The following is a 13,210-nucleotide window of genomic DNA, read 5'->3' as shown; positions in this document are numbered from 1 at the left end:
AAGCCACCACTCCCCACAACTAGAGAAAGCCTGTGTGCAGCACAAAGACGCAACACAGCCAGAAATAAAATTAAACTTAAAAAAAAATTTTTTTAAAAGGTGAGATTTAAAAAAAAAAAGAACGTGATAATAAATCATGAAAATTTTTGGCCAGAATAGATTTTAAAGTTATCTTGTCCATTCACCTTATTTTACAAATGGGTAAGTAAAGCCCAATGTTCAGGTTCCCCAGGTTCTGCAGCCATGGCTCAAAATGAGAGTTTTGACTCTCAGATCAGCACTCTAACTCAAAATATAAAATCAAATTCTGAAAATAAGTTTCAGCTAACTCTATAGCAAACTCTTTTATGAGCCCATTGCATGATACTACTAATTGCTTGTCTTCTGATCTACCTGTGTGATTTACACACAACACACACACACACACACACGTTCTTTCCCTAGCATATAATGTGTTAAAATTCCAATAAGTTAATTTAAAAATCAATACTCCCTTAGATACATGAAGTTATCTCTGTTGTCAGAAGATAAAAGACAAAGGTGATATTCAAAATATTTATCAGTAGGTATAACACAGCCTTGAACAATCAGCCCTCAGACACCAGCCCAGTCAAAACAGATACCTGCGGTCCAGGTGTAAACATCTGTTAGAAACAGCAATATCAGACCTGCTTAATGCTTAAATATGCTGACACATTATATCTTTAAAAGGATTAGGATATTTTACTTGAAAATCTCATACCATACTAAATCAATTTTCCTACTAAAGAACCATTTTTTTTAATTAATTAATTTTATTTATTGATTTTGGCCGCATTGCGTCTTTGTTGCGGTACGCAGGCTTCTCAATGCGGTGGCTTCTCTTGTTGCAGAGCAGGGCTCTAGGCGCGCGGACTTCAGTAGTTGTGGCTCATGGGCTCTAGAGCGCAGGCTCAGTAGTTGTGGCGCACGGGCTTAGCTGCTCTGCGGCATGTGGGATCTTCCCGGACCAGGGCTTGAACCCATGTCCCCGGCATTGGCAGGTAGATTCTTAAGCACTGCGCCACCAGGGAAGTCCCTAAAGAACCATTTTGACAAACATTTTGGTTGTCACTAAGAGCCAAGCTGCTAACGGATATGGCTTTGTAATATTATTATTTTTTTAATATTATTAGTTAAGCGTTATGTTCTTTTATTTATTTATATTTTTATTTTTGGCTGTGTTGGGTCTTCGTTTCTGTGCGAGGGCTTTCTCTAGTTGCGGCAAGCGGGGGCCACTCTTTATCGCGGTGCACGGGCCTCTCAGTGTCGCGGCCTCTCTTGTTGCGGAGCACAAGCTCCAGACGCGCAGGCTCAGCAGTTGTGGCTCACTGGCCTAGCTGCTCCACGGCATGTGGGATCTTCCCAGACCAAGGCTCGAACCCGTGTCCCCTGCTTTGGCAGGCAGATTCTCAACCGCTGCGCCACCAGGGAAGCCCCTGTAATACTATTTGACTTAAATAATACTAATAGTAGAATTTAACTGATTTACCTAACAAGGTTTTCATGTATAGAACAAGAAATATAAACATTCACTCCACAAATATTTACTGAATGTATCCCATTTCCCAGGTACTCCCCTAGATACCGGGCATGCTGCAGAACAGATTCGATTCTTGCCTTCATGGGGTTCACGATCTATGAGCAAGACAGTCATTGATCAAGTAAACAAAGACGTGAGTATACAATTCCAAATATGAACAGGGTGCCATGAAATAGAGTAATGAGGAAGGGCGTTCATTATGTAGATTAGGTGGTCAGGAATGGCCTGTCTGGGAAAATGACATTTCATCCATTAGGGTTAAGAAGTCAACCTTATGAAAGTAGGGAACAAGTTCTCCAGCCAAGGCAAGTGGTCTGCTTTTTACTTATAAGACTGGCTTATTTTTTTTAAATGAATCACAATGCCTAATTGGTACTTCACTGGTGCTCAATATACATTTACTTATTGAATCTAACCATTGGATCCTGTGCACTATTCCATCCTCTTAGCAGAGGGCTGTGTATGTGTTGAACTATGGTACGATAGGGCACTTTAAGAAGAAATAAAATATTTTGAAAGTACTGTAAGTTTCACATGTTTATTTGCCACTTAAACACTGACAGTAAAAGACCTAAAGCATATATACAAATAATAACATAATCAAACATATACAATTAACCCTTTATATAGTTCTGTCTTTGTGGTTCTCATCTTTTTTTCCCCATGTCCATAATATTCACAGCTCAATACCTCCCCTTTGGTATCATCTGATTACATGCAATGATTCCCATCTGGGAAAAGGAGTTGAGAGGGGTCCCAAAGGTCTGCATCAGAATGAGTGAGGATCCTGTGCAGTTTGAAAAGAATTCCTTGGATACTGTGTTACGCTGTCTTCTACGGAGTGTATCCTTGTGCTCCTTCCCATTTAAGAATAACTGTGGTGTTTTATGACCAACTCAGTTCAGAGCATTGATTGCTTACCTATCAAATCCTTAGCACTGTGCCTGGCTCTGTGGAGAACCCCAAAGCATGTTCATGCCTCAGCTCACTACAGGCCATGTTCAACCCCTATGGCTCTTTTGAACCTGGCCTTCTAGTTGCATAATTCAAGTCTTACCTATCTTCTCAGACCTACTATTAACTGAGCTCTTTTGACCACACCCTCCTCTTGAATCTATATTCTCCCTTGGCATCCATGACTACAGTCGGGGACCCTTTGCTTTCCTGGCTCATCTTCCTTTCCTTGCCCCATGGAATGCTGGTTTTCCCTGAAGTTTCATAATTAGTCCATTAATGTCGGCAATCTCTTACCCACTTGGAGCTTCTACCATCACACACACACTGATGGGTCCCAACTCTGCATCTCTGGCCCAGATCTCTCTCCATATTCTACATTCTGACCTCCTGTGCCCTCCTGACATCTCCACTTAGATGTCTCACAGACAGTTCATGATAAATGCAGACTCTTTTACTTTGCCCTGGATCTATGCTTCCTCCTCTAACCCCTATACTTATAATGGCTCCTTAGACCATCCAAGAATCTGGAAGTTATCCTAGTCTCTTCCCTCCTTCTCGCCTTCCATATTCAATTGATCACGTGATCCTGACAGTTTTGCCCTCTTAAAATTCCTCTATGCTTTTCTTCTTTTCCTTGGTTAGGCTCTTAAACTGAATTTCCTTGGAGAAATTCAACAGTAATTTTTAAACTAGTTTCTGCCTTCCTAATTACCTTCTCCAACTAAAAGTCATCCAATGTATCTTCCATAAGACCACCAAAGGGACAGTATTAGAATATGAAAGTACAGTATCAAGTTAAATTTCGTGTTTAGTGGCAATATTAAGGGTTAGAAAATTCAGGAAAGAGAAAAATACATCCACTTTCCTCATCATGGACTCCCTCCAAAAGGATTAGGTTTCTAAAAAACAATGTCACCTGAAATACCTCTCTTGTGAACCCTACAGGAACTCTGACCAAGAAATTTCCATCATTAAGATTGGCTATGGAGTGGTCATTTTTAAGTCTTTTGTCATTTACAGACAGTTCTGGGTGTACTCTGATGCTTTTGCAAATATGTTCCTATAAAAGGGTTTCACCTTCAAGAAATTCATGGAAAAGACTCTGACAAGTACAGGTTTCTGGTAACTGACTGTACTGCTGAACTGAATGAATAAGCATTTTCAGAACTCTAATGAAAAACTGATGAACTCATAAAAGTGCTAACAAAAGATCAAGATGAAAAAAAAAATTAATTACATGGGACTGAGTGAACTGATGAGGATGAGTATAATTTTTGTGACTTTCTGTTTGAATTAAAAAAAAAAAAATCCCACAAGGACTCAGAGGCAAAGAATATACAAATCAATTTTCACAGCAAAGTAAAGGAGCTGTTACAGTGGAGGATTACTGGACTGAATGTCAATATTATGACATAGTATGAGTGTGTTTCATGTTTGGTACTTGCAATCATTGTTGCTTTTGTTGTGGTCATCCATGTACAATGCTTGGTGCCAGTCTATTTATCTCTTGTAAAAATAAAATACAGTGTGTGTGTGTGAAAAAAAAAAAAAAAAGAAAATGATCTAATGATCAAATTGGTCCATCCCATGCCTTCAAAATAAGAAGCTTATCTAGGAAAAAAAAAAAAAAAAAAGATTGGCTATGGAGACTTCCCTAGTGGCACAGTGGTTAAGAATCCGCCAGCCAATGCAGGGTTCGATCCCTGGTCCAGGAAGATCCCACATGCCTCGGAGCAACTAAGCCCGTGCGCCACAACTACTGAGCCCGTGCGCCTAGAGCCCATGTTCCACAACAAGAGAAGCCACCGCAGTGAGAAGCCCGCGCACCACAACGAAGAGTAGCCTCCGCTCGCCACAACTAGAGAAAGCCCGCGGGCAGCAACGAAGACCCAACGCAGCCAAAAATAAATAAATTAATTTAAAAAAAGAAAAAAGATTGGCTATGTGTAAGGACAAAGGAAATGGAGTATAGGACATTGTCTTTAGTAATTTACAAGAAATCACACAGTTATGTTTCAGGGACTAGTCTCCACATTAATGCTCTGATTTGTGTCCTGATGAAACGAGACACAAAACAGGAAAATTTGAAAGTGATATAGAGAGGCAAGAACAGGCTCTAGGAATGAAATTGAAGGTCTACTATATAATTATAGGGTCCCAAAGATGCCCTTCAGGTAATCCCCTGACAAGCAAACTTTTTGCTTGTCTTGCTGGTATCACCCTTCTTTTCACTTCATTCAGGAGATTTTCACTGAGCATGTCTTCTGTGCCTTATCCTGAACACTGTAGGGTATCAAAGAGAAATATAAAACATAGTTCCCATCCTCAAGGAGCTTACAGTCTAACTGAGGAGATAACACATACAAGGCAAACACACATGAAAATATACTAAATGAGGAGTTACAAAAATAAGTGGTAACAGAAAGTAGACAAGTGTAGTAAGGACGACAAGAAGAAGAAGCAGCTCGTATGTGGGGTCCACCAGCAAGGCATGGTGAAAGGGAAATGGAACCTGCACTGGTGTCACTGCCAAGAGATTTTGTGATATGTACACATTTTTGTATGTAACATATTTGAAGGGGGGCATTTAGAAGGTCCCCCACCCCAGAGGGTGATAATATAGACCAGAAAAAGTACATCAAAAATGTACTTTAAAAGCAAATCATCTTGATGGGGCTCTGTAATTATGAATTTCAATTTTAAATGCCATGATAACTTCTCAACCATGAAGACTAACAACTTGGTCTAATTATTTGGTTTTCTGCCTAAGTATTGGTAAAAGTCACATAGAATTATTTCTTCTGCTCTTTGAATATCAATCAGGGAGTGGTGGGTTTCATCTGAAGATCTTCCACACCACAAAGCCCTCCAGATACAGCTCAGCATTTTGTAGAGCAAATCTTAAAAGAAGTAGAATGCTACCCTCTAGTGGTCAATGTACAAAACTGATGAAAACTTTCATTGTCCCTTACTCATTATTCAATAGCGGCTGAGGCCTAGGCACAGAGCAGTATTCAGGTTTTAAAAGGGTTTGCAATTTAAAGGACTAGAGCACTTTGATGTGATGCAAGTAAACCCTTCAAGAAATGAAACTCTGAATAAAACCGGATTAAAGTGTTTCAAAATGGGGCCCAACACTCTAATTACCATGACAGCATATAAGTAGATTTTTCCTGCAAGGAGTTCAAAATTTGACTTAAAATCCAATTATCTTAATTTCTGGTCCAATCCTTACCATATAGAGAACTATTTAGACTAACTGTTCAATAGAAAATGTATCAGAACCTATCTCTTGTTGTTCCCAGCCAGATGTGTTCTTTCCCTGATCCAAATTCCAGTCAGACTTGATTCAACATTTGTACAGGTCTTGTGTCCTGTTGGCAAGGAATATTTTTAGTCTTTTTAGTCTTTTTGTGCCCCCTAGGATGGGCATGGCACTTGGGGAGTGCTTAATAAATGTTTGAATGAATGAGGAATGAATGATGAATGGACAGATGGATATGTGATAGAGGGTAGAACAATCACCCTTATTTAAGGAGACAAAAAAATACTATTCATTGCGCAAATACAAATACTGGCTCCGAGGCCACAGTGCACAGCTATTTTTTAAAAATCAGAAAGGCAAGAACAACTCCAAATCAAGCCTAGGATCACTACTGCACTCCGTTGACAGCAGAAATGGACACTGGCTCTGCCTGCCCCTTCTGTAGGCCCTACAAGGATTATGCAGGTGCTTGAGAACAAAAGCAGAGGAGTAGAAAACTTGAGAAGGTTGCAACAGGTTCCTCACCCTACTACCCTCAGGAAATGCTCTTTGGTGGGCCACAGAACTAAATGTACAAGTCAAATCAATGCTTCCTTGGAACTTGGTAGAAATATCACAAACAATGGTTCCTGGAGGCACCACAGAAGCAAGTCAGTCTCTGAGGTCCTGATTTTAGCTCAGGCACTGTTTCTGGTTCAGGTGCTCTGTGAATGATCGGTGATGTTGGTGGTTGTCATGCAATAACATGTAACAATATTAAAAGCCTGCCTGGTTCAGACTGTTTAAATGACCCCTGCTTGCCCTTGAAGGAGCCAGCTGGGAAAGTGTGGAGTCTACAGCAGGCATTTAGACTTGGCTCCAGGCTTCTCCACACAAGACCCCACTTGTTCCCTCCACTGCGGGCTGTTTGAAGCTTCCTGCTCTTCGGCCCCATTCCTCTAAGCTCAACTCCCATTTTCTGGAAAGCTATAGATAACTTGACTTGGTCATAATACAACAGACTCCAGGGTATTTTTTTGCATCTACCTCTGCCTTTCAGCACCACCGTGTGAATAAAAAACTCTGTTGTGCTCTGCTTGGGCAGTGTGACAACTAGACAACAGGCTTGCCTTTCAGCCAGGATTCCAGTTCCCTAGAGATCAGGAGGTATTGGAAGACATAGGGCATAAGAGGCAAAAATGAACAAACTAAGGGAAAGTGCCCCCCCTCACACAGAACATATACAGAACAAGCAACACACACACACACACACATGTGCAATTCTAACTGCCAAACTCTCTTCTAAAGGATGTTTGAGACCAGCGCCATTTTCTTACCATCTACTAATTCCTTGACTTCCTTTTACCACAATACACGGACCTCTCTCTTAAGGAACTCCAGTGATCTTCTGGGTTAATACCGTGATCTTTTCTCAGTTCTTATTCTCTTTGGTGTCTCTTCAACATTGGACACTTCTGATATCTTTGATCACCCATTCCCAGAACAGTCTCATGATTTTCCTCCCAAGAAAATCATTGGTTAGCAGGACTCCAAACTACTTCCATTTTTTAATAGTCCAAACAATTTGGTATGTTTTAAATGTGTGCTGTTATTAAATTCAAAGTTTAATACATACTCACAAAATACAGTGGTGTGATCTCACTTGGCGATCACATCACAAATCTAAACCTGAAGTCATGGTGACTGTGAAGGCCCACCATGAAAGGACAGTGACAAGCGTGTCCTGCTTTTCTATCTGGCTTCTGCCTCTCCTTCAGTAACTCTTCTTCCTCTTTTTTGCTGCAAGATTCAGTCCTCAGTCCCAATATCAATTCACTTACATTATGTTGGCCTACTGCTCCTGCCTTCTAATGCCAATGATCATTTCCTACTAATGACTACACAATTGATTTCCCAAACCTAACCTCTCACCTAAGCCTGGATTCCAATACCTCCACAGTTGCCTGCAGGACATCTAAACCTTTCTATCTGCAAACTGAACACATCACCTTCCCTCTGAGTAGCAAACTAGCTTTCCTATTTCTCCTGTCTTAAATCTCATCTCAGCAAAAGCCAAGTGTTCCGTATATGGCACCTCACCTGTCCTATTTGATGAGCAAATAGGATGCTGAGATAGAGAAATCCAACTGAAGGAGCTTGAAGTGGAGAAATCCATCTGAAGGAAATTGGTAGATAAAGCTATTTATAATGTGATGGAAGGAAGTTGTTATACCATTCCAGAACAAGAAAGCCCACAAAATAAAAGACAGAATTCTCAACTTTTATAAGGACACTGGGGAATAGGTTATGGGTAGAGAGGGAACTGTTAAGGTTGTCCAAACAGTTTAGGTATCTCTTAACAAAGTAGGAAGCTATCTCCTTCATGCCATAGATCCAAGTCCTATTCCTTAATTACATGCATGTCATGGTAATAAGCTGAAAAATATAATTTTAAAATTACACTTAACTTTTGTTTATCCCTCCATAAATTATTCATTCTGTGGATTTTTGTAGGCAATTTTTAATCCCAGTATTAAAATAATCTCTCAGCAAATCTCATTATAGTCTAAGGTCATCCAGCAGCACCATGTACAATCTGTCCTCCTCAAAGATGCACCAGAGTCAATCTTAAGCAAGTTATTGCAGCCACCTGAGTGTCTTCACTGAAGACACACTATGCATATTACCACAAGGAAGGAGATCATGTGATGTTGGCAACTTCCCTGTGAAAAACCCTTCTAAGATGAGAGATTATGATTTCTTGCTTTCTGAAGTTTGCATCAAACAGAAAAATGTGCGCCTTAGAGTCACAATGAGTATTACCTTGACCTACCCTAAATGAGGTAAGATAATCATGATTGGATATCATCATTGGACCACAATTTCTGTCCTGAGAAAAGTAATAAGGATTGAAACTTCCCCTTTAGAAGAGCCACCCATTCTTACTGTCAGAAACCTGGCTGTAGGAAGTGGACCCTCTCTGCTTAAAAAGCTGGAGTGGCCTAGGCTACTCAAGCAATTTTAGGGATCTAGATTATTCAGATAACTGGAGATTCCTAACTTCACAGAGAACGCAGGAGCAGTGCATGAAATACCTGAGTATGGCAGGGCGTTGCATTTCGTAGGAAAGAAGGGGAAACTGAAACCCTTTGTACAATCTCTTCCTCAGTGCACTGGACTTTCTTTTTCGTTGTAATAAAAAGGTCTGGCCCAGAGAAAAAAAGCATCCCAAATTTTGGCATTTCCTAAGACGCCTGGCCTGAAATTCCATAGCCATCCAGGGCTACATCATCAAAACACACAAAAACTTTAAGTATGAGCAAGATACAATTATGAAGGAGAATTTCCTTTTATATATAACAAATCAGTATGTATATGTTTCAAAACTAAAGATAAGTTATTCTTAAACTATCCATTTTTAAATGCTCTGCACAAATATTCCTGTAGGACAGGATTTTTAAATATAAACTGTTAATTCTATTTACAAACTAAATATAATAGTGTATTGAACAAATATGTTTAATATGCAGGAATGTGAACTGAAGTTCAAATTTTACTTTGGGACAACAGCTATTTTTCCAAGAGATTTATCAAGATTATAGAGAAGGCTATGTGGCTGGATTCCTCCAGCAAATGGTGGCCTACCTCTATAAAATTTCTATCACAGAGTTTTTTTGTCCTTATTCTAACCTGAACAAATTAATAACTCAATTTCCATCACAAATAAATCAGAAAGAAGCTTTGGTGAATTTACCTTGTAAGAGGAAAACTTGAAAAAAGAAAATAGCACAATGTTACATAATGCGTAACAACATTCACCAGGAAAATTCTACAATTAATATAAACCAAATATATTTAGTAAAATAAGAGTTTATTATTTATCATTCAGCTATCAGTTCTAATATATTTTCTTTACTCTTCTAATTTTTTTCTATTTTTAACACACCTATTCCTACAAACATGCCCAAGTCTCCATGAGCCAACGTGAGATGGTTGCTTGATGCTATCTTAAATTATAGTTTCATCTTCATCAGTCTCATCACATGCAAATATTTGCAAAGATACTGACTCTTCACATCTTTCCTCAATTTCCATAGTTCCCTTACTCCCTAGTTTCCATTCCTACAACTCTTTTGAAACTTGCTCATGAAGACTGTTACTAATAATCTAACTCTCGAGTCCAATAACATTTTCTCCATCTTCATCTCAGTCAATTTTAATCAATATTTGACCCCACTAATGCCTTCCTTTTCCTTGAAACTTATTTTTCAGCAGTTTTAATCTGGTTGATCCCCTGCATTTCTTTATGGAAGTTCCCTTTCATTCCCTACCTCTCCCACTCACTGAGAGCTTTTCTTTGGTTCTCACTTCTCTCACATACAACCCCTAGTTCATACAGCCCCATTTTGTATCTCTGCTCTCTCATTTTCCTAGGCTTAAATACTTGCAGAAATTTTCTCTTACCGCTCCCCTAAAATATTTTACCTAATGGAGATTTAATAGAGCAAATGCTCTCTCCACAAAGATATCTTTGGACCTCTAAGAATTCAACACTGTTCTCAACTAAATTCTCTCCCTTTGTATTATTAATGGAAGTTAAACACACAATTCTCCAAAATGACAGTTCCCCTCCCAGAATTGCTTAAGAAAATCAGCCCATATAGTCAGCTGAGATCTAAGGGATGTTTAATAACAGAAATATCAATGCATCTCTGTGCTCCTTTTGGATATTGACAGCAACTTTCATTTGGGGTCAGGGTAGATGCTTAAAACATTTTAGCAAGATGATCCTTTTTTCATTGGCCAGGACTGATGCAGACTCTGCCCACTTCTTCCCTAAATTCACCCACATAATACTGAACTAACACTATGATAAAGCAGGAATATACAAAAGCGTACACCTAATAATTAAGATCCCAGCAAAGCCTTGGTGGTATAACTTGAAGGGAAACCCAGTCATTTAACAAGATTAGAGAGAAAAAAGCAAATCACAGTCAACCACAGATCTATTCTTAGTTTCAGTTCTATGCCATCAACAGTCCTGAAACCCAGAAGCAAAGGTTACATGCCTGACCCTACCTGAAAACTTCAGTGTAGTCCAGTCTTAATGCAATCTTGAATTCATCCAAATTTAGCAACAATGGTCCCCCTCTTAAATAGGCTTTTATTGTCATTGTCATTTCCCCCTAAAGTCATTGCATTCACCCACTGTGTGTTTCATTTGGGAAGTCCTTGCCTGGGCCATGAATCTCTTTCCTCACTCTCAGTAGTTTTTTTGTTTTTTTTTTCTTTTTCAAACCTTCAAGTGTTCACTTGGGACTTGAGTAACTTCATGCTCAGGATATGTACAACATGAAGGTGACTGCTGGATGAAGGACGGGTTCCAGGAATCCCGAAAGTTTGTGGGAGACCTTACCAAAGTTTAGTCCTAAAAGTCATTATGACCAAACATTTTATAGCTAAACAATTGGTGTTCCTACACCATAAGATCATCTTCTTGGTAGGTGACACTTGGACCAATATAAGTTATTATTTAATTCCATGAGCTCCTACAACTCATGCTTTCAGACTAGAACTTCTGGTTCCAGCTCATTTGTAGAGATTCACGATTTATGCTCTTGTGATGGTTAATTTATCTTTAGCATATTTCCATCAGAAAAAAAATGCTCTAAATCCACATTTTAAAATGACTCTATCATTGCAGCATTATTCACAATGGATAAAAGGTGGAAGCAACCCAAATGTTCATCAATGGATGAATGAATTTAAAAATGTGGTCTATACATACAATAGAATATTACTCAGCCTTAACAAGTATGAGAATTCTGACACATGCTGCAACATGGATGAAACTTTAGGACATTGTGTACACTGAAATAAGCCAATCACGAAAAGAAGTTACTGTATGATTTTACGATACTTATATGACTTACCTGGAGTAGTCAAATTTATAGAGACATTAAGAGTGGTGGTTGCCAGGGGCTGGGGGAGAGGAGAATGGGGAGTTATTGTTTAAAGGGTAAGAGTTTCAGTTTTGTAAAATGAAAAATGTTCCGAAGATGAATGGTGGTGATGTTTGCAGAACAATATGAATGTGCTTAATACCACTCAACTGTACACTTTAAAATGGTAAAGATGGTAAATTTTATGTTATGTGTATTTTAACACAATGAAAAAATTGGGGGGGAAATGACTCTGGTGCCATATCACTATCCTAGGACAAGTGTGTATTTTTTCTTCCCAATGCAATGTTTTCTCATAATATAAAATACTCATCCTCTCAAACACCCCTATTCACACTGCATACATCCAGGTTCTGATTTCAAATATAATCATTCCAGTCATGGATTATAGTTAATTCTGAGTGGTACAGGTTGAAGAATGACTTACCAAACCTTCAGATAACAAAAGACAAGCAACAGAGTTTTAAGTAACCTAGGTGGTGATCACTCGCCCACCTGGTGTTTATATTTACTCACCTCACTGAGTAGCCATCTCTCTTTTGTTTAGTGAACTTCAGTCTCATTAATCCACTTAGCAGCAAATACGATCACAGCTGGCTCTGATCAAAAGGTGTTCCAACTTTAACGAGGGACTTTGGATTTGTACAGAGAAGTCTGAGTCCAGAGCCATGCTTTTAAGCCGCTCCACTATATTGCCTGGATGAAACATAAAAACACTTTAAAAATTATAATTTATATTATCAGCAATATAGTCATATTAATTATAATTATTATATTACAAAGATTTGAGTCATTAAATCTATTTAAAGAGAAAAATCTGAGATCATTAAGAGTAGTTTCATAAGGGCAAAAATGTGCATATCAAATTTAGAAAGCCCATAGAAACAAAAAACAGTAAATTAACTCCTTTAAAATAGGAGAAAGGGATAATTTATAAAATCAACTTCGGAAATTTTTCCAGAACTAAAAGGAAAAGAAAATGTATTAATAGTTGAAGATAATAAAGAAATTAAGAGACTTGCTAAACAAATTGTGGAACATCCACACCCAGGAATACTACTCAGCAATGAAAAGGAATGAACTATTGATACATGCAACAACTTAGATGGATCCCAAGGGCGTTATGATGAGTGAAGCCAATCTCAAAAAGTCACATACTATTTGATTTCACTTATTCTCAAATTACAAAATTATAGCGATTGAGATCAGGCTAACAGTTTCCAGGGACTAGGGATAGTAAGGGGTAAGGAGTGTGACTAGAAAGGGAAGGAGATCTTTGTGTAGGTGGAATAGTTCTATATCTTGATTGTGATTGTGCTTACACAAATCTATGTATGTGATAAAATGGCATTTAACTATACATTTGTGCTTACACAAATCTATGTATGTGATAAAATGGCATTTAACTATACATTTGTGCTTACACAAATCTATGTATGTGATAAAATGGCATTTAACTATACATTTGTGCTTACACAAATCTAT

This window comes from Eubalaena glacialis, chromosome 1 (genome assembly GCF_028564815.1).
Source record: "Eubalaena glacialis isolate mEubGla1 chromosome 1, mEubGla1.1.hap2.+ XY, whole genome shotgun sequence".
Taxonomy (NCBI): Eukaryota; Metazoa; Chordata; class Mammalia; order Artiodactyla; family Balaenidae; genus Eubalaena; species Eubalaena glacialis.
This window is presented reverse-complemented; position numbering follows the sequence as displayed.